Source organism: Chlorocebus sabaeus, chromosome 8 (assembly GCF_047675955.1).
Source record: "Chlorocebus sabaeus isolate Y175 chromosome 8, mChlSab1.0.hap1, whole genome shotgun sequence".
In the NCBI taxonomy this organism is placed as follows: Eukaryota; Metazoa; Chordata; class Mammalia; order Primates; family Cercopithecidae; genus Chlorocebus; species Chlorocebus sabaeus.
Genome location: NC_132911.1, coordinates 56,921,451 through 56,927,877, shown reverse-complemented (window position 1 = coordinate 56,927,877; position 6,427 = coordinate 56,921,451). Strand labels below are relative to the sequence as shown.

The following is a 6,427-nucleotide window of genomic DNA, read 5'->3' as shown; positions in this document are numbered from 1 at the left end:
GGGACGCTTGCCAGATGCGTGCAGTCCCGGCGGTCCGGATACGTGGGGAGGTGGCGACAGGAACGCCTGGGCCAGGCGCTGGTACGTTATCCCGTTACAGACGTTGGCCTAGTCCGCAGGTTGCCCCTGGAGAGGCGACGGGGACACCAGGCCCTCGACTGGCTCCGCTCCTCCGCGACAGGCTGAGGGAGACAAGCTCTCTTTCGCCTGGGGACGATCCAAAGTTTGGTGGGTCGGCCTTAGTCAGGGCCTACTCGCTGTCGCAAAGAAGGTCAAACTCACCTTGGGAAAGTACGCGCCGGGACGGCAGCTAGCACCATAACAGGCAGCCCCAGCGGCGTCTCCCAGGGTCAGCCCAGGACAGCCAACATGCCCCGCCGCCCAAGAGCCGGAGGCGGGGCCGCCCCCTTCCCGGCAGGCTGCCGACTTCCGGACCTGCGTAGACGCCTATCTGCGTCTCCAGGCGCGCCCCTCCCCCGGCAGGCCGTTTCCCGGCATGCTCCGCGGAGGAAGAGACGGAGTCGACAATAACAAACCAAGCCGCGGCGGTGTCCGCGGCCCTGCCGAGCCCTCGGCGTTGCCTCAGGGTCCCCCAGTCGCCTGGGCCCCTCGGCTCTGACAGGCCGTGGCCCTCTGTCCCCCGGCCCCAGACCCAGAGCCGAGGGGCCTGCCCGCGTCCTTCTCCGCCCGGACCCCTCCCTCCTGCCTAGAGTTCGGGGTCGCGGCGGGCGGGCGCCCGGGAAGCCGGCGGTTGTGTCGGCTTAGCGGTGCCGAATGGGCGGTTGGTAGCCGCCGCCGAGGACTAGGCGGCGGCGGAAGATGGTGCCGGGGGTCGCTGGCTCTGCTGCTGCCGCCAGCGAAGGAGGAGGCGCTGCCGGGTAAGTGTCGCCGCCGCCCGCGTCCCCTTCCCCCATCTGGCACAGCGGTCGCGCGGCGGGCCCTGGCACGGTGGGCCGGGGTCGCGGGGTCCAGGGTTCCGGCCGGCCCGTGCCCGGCCCACGCGCAGGTGTGTGCACCCGAGGGCCCCGGCGCCTCCCGCCCCGGCAGGTGTTGCCCACTGGCCGCCTTCCCGGCGCGAGAGCCCCTTTGGAGACAAAAGCGGTTCGAATCGATGCTCCACCAGGCTGCGGGGGGTGTGGGTCGGGCTCTCTCGTTACGGGGCTGCCAGCGGCTTTCTCGGACGGAGCCTTGGGATCCCTCTCTCTGCGCTGCGGGTCAGCACCCGGCCTAGTTGCCGGAGTGGCCAAGGGCGAGGGACGTCCGAACCTCCCGAGACACATCCTGACTTGTGCTCATCGCTGCCAGGGATCAGCCCTTAATTCTGTGTTGGACTCGAGAAACGGGAGAGTGGAGTTTGGCCGAGGCCGAACGAAGCTCACCGAGTGGGAGGAACGGAGAGATGATGTCTTTGTCCCGACCCCAGAGTGCGAGGATCGGTATAAAGTTACTCCTAGGAATGACTCAGCCTGCGCCCGCCCCACGGATAGATTTGGGATGGGCGTGCACGCGGATTTTACAGCTTCCTTGGTAGAAACAAAAATACAGTAACCAACAGTAGAAATGGCAGCTTCTGAATGGAATATCTCTATAGTTTCTTCCACCGCCTGGTGGATGTGCTGTGTTTACTGTTTATGGTTTTGTAATCTAGTCTTTTCCATCATGACTCTTTGAAGTGTGGTCATACCTTGAAGTAGTGTAGACCTGGGTGCCAAAGAAGACTCATGTGCTCACTGTTGATAAAGAGTCACGTTACTACGAGACATTCAGCCAGATGGGAATGTTCTCAAGTCTGCTGCAAACATTTAAAGTGTACCTATTTGTTAACCATTTTACTGTGTAGTTTCTTAAATTTTTATGTTTTGATGAAGCTTTTATGATTTAAACGTAGGTTTGGACAGTTAGCAATTTAGGAAGACATTTAAATAGATTTGATTGTGTGTTTAATCAAGAATGTTATTACATTTTGGTAGACGATAAAAAAGAGGGTCCTTCCACTTCTGATCAGATAAAACTCTGAGAAGCCAAAGGACTACTGAGGGAGGTGGCTGATTTTATTTTTTGGATTATTGGATCTATAAGCAGACCATTGCTAGGAATGTGAAAATATGTTCGCTTTTTATATTTGTTGTAACAGAATATAGCCCTAATGAAGATATTTTGTCAATAACATTCGTGTCATGTCTTTTAATGTTTGTGATTGTGTTCAAAACCTGGATAAAGTTTTATGCCAGGGATGCTTTAGGCACATAATGCTTATGTGTAGAAACCTCTGTTGATGGAAAGTGGATATTGATGTAGTTCATGTTTTTAAAGTAATTTTATTTGATCTATTTTGAACTTTTTATGGTAATCAAGATATGATTATTTATATACCTAATCCTTTATATGTTTGTTATTGGACGACAGGGAAGACAATGAAGCGGTACTTTTGTCCCTGAGTTTTCTTTTAGCTCTTGCTGCCAAACACAAGATCAGGATGCATGGCAGATTTACTCTTAGCAAATCAAGTTCATAAAGGCAGAGGACACAAGACTTTTGTTTTCGAAATTTTGAACCTAAATTTTTGATTGTTAGCCTGAGAAAAGTTTTTAGACTCTATTTAAGATTAACTTAAAAATTTTAATCATGCATTCAGCAAATATTTGAGTACCTACATGCTTTACTTTGCAGATGTGTATGTCTTATGAATATCTTTTTAAAAGAATGTCTGATAAAATGTTCTCATTCAGGTAATGATATTTTCTAACTCCGGTTACACTTTTCTTTTGTAGTAATACTGGCCTAAGACACTTAGGTGAAAATCTAGCAATCCCTTTCAACACACTTTCACGATTCTTTTATTATCTTTTTACCACTGTGAGGTTTTTGAACTAGTTGCATGAGGAACATAAAAATGTTTAAGTAATTATTCTTGAGTAGAGACGGGGTTTTACCATGTTGGCCAGGCTGGTCTTGAACTCCTGACCTCAGGTTATCTGCCTGCCTTGGACTCCCAAAGCCCAGCCACTGATTGACTTTTGAATAAAGGCCCAAGAGAAGTAAGGGGTGTAAGTGTGTGACTCTCTTGAAAGGAATTTTGGTGGAAGAAACAGTAAGTGGAACGGCTCTGATATACATGGCATATACAAAGAAAAATGAAGTTACTGAGGCTGGGCTAGTATGAGAGAGGGGATAGTATTGGAAGATTGGGGGACTCTGCATATCCAGGTTTGGAAGTCATGGTAAGGAAACTAATGTACTCTAATTCAGCATGTGCAAAGGCCTACAGGTGAATTCAAGTAAACCCAGCATGGCTGGAAAGCAGTTGAAGCCAAATTCATCTCATTTATTCCTGAAATGCTAATTGAACCCCTGCAGCATACTCTTTTAGCTTCAGCAGTGCAACAGTGAACAAGAAATACGTATATGTCTATATACATTTATTTATAGGAAATGGGCAACCACTGGAAATTTTAATGGATGTAAATGACAAATGCAGATTTCTTTGAGAATGTAGAATAGATAAAAGACTAGCCAAGCAGATTGAATAGTGCTAGGTTGATGAGTTTTTGCTTAACTCACATAGGTAAAAGGATGTAAAGATTACTTGTCTCTGATTCTGTAATTTATTATGGACCAAATCAGCTTAATTTGACTGTAAACTGTACCCCCATTGTTTTGGGCCCTGAGAGGATGGCATTTCTTTCCATCCGTTTGTAAAGTTCCGGTTCTGTTGGATTACTTTTTGTAAATGCAGTACTTGAGTGGCTCCAAGTGCCCTCTTTCCTGGGTTAATTTGTTTCTGCTTTCAAAGCTGTTTAGTGAGTGCTTTGAGGATTGTGGAATAACAATCCTCGCCCATTTTTTTTTTTTCCATCCATGATTTTTTTCCACCCGTGATTTTGCTCTTCTGAATTCTCATATTTTATTGGCTTGTAATTGTGCTAGGAGATGAAAATAATTGTGATCCATTTCCTTTTTTTTGTCACTGATTTGAGACTGTTGACTCATTTTTTCCTTCACATTCCACACATTATACTTGTTCAGTAACTGTTCAGCATACCTGTTGAAATATTAATTCACTGCCATATTATTATTATAGTAATATAATGGCTTTTAGTAATTGTTTTACTGCAAATGCCAGATTTGGGCAGGCTGGTTTAATATTGTTATATGTTTATAGATAATCTTGGTTTAATAGAATGCAGCTAATTCTACATTTTCTTTTTTTCTCCATCTTCCCTGTGTTATATAATTCTATATTTGATATATAGATAATTTTGGTTTTACTCTTAGATTCCGTTATGAAATAAAACACGCAACTAGAAAATTTTCACTAAAATCATGCATTTTATGTAGTTTTTATAAATGATAGGGACACCAAAATGTGTAATGCATTCATATGTAGTGATACAGAAAGAGTTCTGTTGTTTTATGCAGTTCAAGCAAAGTCCATAGTAGTATGTAGGGTGTTACCTCATTTTTATAAAACCATATTGCCTGAGTATACACATATACTTCCTTTACACCTAGGGAAAAAAACTTAAGGGTGTACGCCAAAGTATTTTTCATTTTTGTTTCAAACGTATTCCTGTTCTGCTATTTTTACCTCGTTTGCTGTCTTTGGGCACTACCTTATAAATGTTCGCTTCATTCTTTTGGTGAAGTTGCTTGTCTAGTTTATAGACAAGGCATATATTTAGGAAAGTCTGACCTTTTATGAAAAAGGTTTTCTTTCAGGGAAATGTTAGGAAAATGCCTGACCTACTCATCTTTCATTCTTTTTCTTTTTCTTGACAGAGAAGGGGTAGGATCAGATTAGAATGCATCTGATTTGGGGAGACTGCCCAGTTTTCAGTCCCTGGGCAACCTAGACACTCCATTTGTGGAGGACATTATCTCCATTGATGCAGTAGCCCGTGACCCCTCAATGAGGGAGAAATGCTAATAATTGCAGTTTACAGAACTAGAGATCAGGCAAAATTATTTCCAATCATCTTTTCTCTCTGAAGGTTTTAGTCCACTTTAGGGTTATCTAAGTCTCATGTGTTCTATTCAGCTGGAAAGCATCTTGAAGATATTTGTATTTCAGGCACCTAGCAGTGTCTGGCTTATGTTAGATGCCCCCAAAATAGTGGATGAATAATGAATGTGTCCAGTTTTGAAGGTCAGAGATTGTCATTGGGGTGTCCCCCGTCACCTTCTCATATAAGGAAGCAAATACTATTTTTTTGTTTGTTTTTGTTTTTTTAGGCAGAGTCTTACTTTGTCCCCCAGGCAGGAGTGCAATGGTGTGATCTAGGCTCACTACAACCACTGCTTCCTGGGCTCAGGTCATCCTCCCACCTTAGCCTCCCAGTAGGTGGGATTACAGGCGCGCACTACCACTGCTGACTAATTTTTGTATTCTTGTAGAGGCGGGGTTTCACCATGTTGCCCAAGCTTGAACTCCTGGCCTGAAGTGAGCCACCCACCTCGGCCTCCCAAAGTGCTGGGATTGCAGGCATGAGCCACCATGTCCAGCCTAATTCTAAGTTTTGACTGTATTAGAATAGTTGACAGTAAGGCTGGGATAATTGACTATCATCGTGGTGGTAATCTCTCAAGAGAAAATTGTAAATTAATCTCCAGTTGATAAGTTGGATACATTTTAATGAGTATGTGAGATACTTTCTGGTTCTTTTCCTCGAATATGGGTATATGTGGATTCAGTTGTTATCCGTGTACATCTGGAAACAAATGCACTGGGGTCAGTATATTTTTATTTTTATTTTTATTTTTTAAGATGGAGTTTCACTCTTGTTGCCCAGGCTGGAGTGCAGTGATGCAATCTCAGCTCACCACAACCTCCGACTCCCGGGTTCAAGCGATTCCCCTGCCTCAGCCTCCTGAGTAGCTGGAATTACAAGCATGCGCTGCCACACTCAGATAATTTTGTGTTTTTAGTAGAGATGGGGTTTCTCCATGTTGGTCAGGCTGGTCTCAAACTCCTGACCTCAGGTGATCCGCCCACCTCGGCCTCCCAAAGTACTGGGTGGCATGAGCCACCGCACCCTGTTGGATCAATGTTTTTTTAAATACACCTCTCTTCTCCCCTTCATTTATAGCTGACTGTATCCCAGGAGGATTTAGGAGGAACAGATGTCCTCATAATGAGAGATAGGTTTTTTCCCCCCCAGATAAGAGAATTCCTGCTATCTTATATTAATTACTTAAGAATTCTGTAAATTCAGAGAAGGGAGAAAGAATATTGTAAGCCGCCTGTGATAAGGGAAGACTTCCCAGAAGTGGTAATAGGACAATACTTGGACTTTTGTTTTTTGTTCTTTGTTTTTGTTTTGAGACGGAGTCTCACTCTGTCGCCCAGGCTGGAGTGCAGTGGGGCGATCTCTGGGTTCATGTCATTCTCTCGCCTCAGCCTCCCGAGTGACTGGGACTACAGGCGCCC

The 6,427-nt window shown here is 45.4% G+C and overlaps 1 protein-coding gene across 3 annotated transcripts in view; it reads left to right on the top strand.

Annotated features, from left to right (window-relative positions):
• Nucleotides 1-517: 517 nt before the first annotated feature.
• RB1CC1 (RB1 inducible coiled-coil 1) overlaps nt 518-6,427 on the top strand; it is a 94,980-nt gene continuing 89,070 nt past the window's right edge. For 2 of the 3 annotated variants that reach the window (XM_073018082.1, XM_008000620.3), the window contains exon 1: nt 518-878. The gene's annotated coding sequence lies outside the window, so the exon portion shown is untranslated. The remainder of the gene's footprint in view (nt 879-6,427) is intronic. The other variant, XM_073018083.1, reaches the window with a different exon arrangement.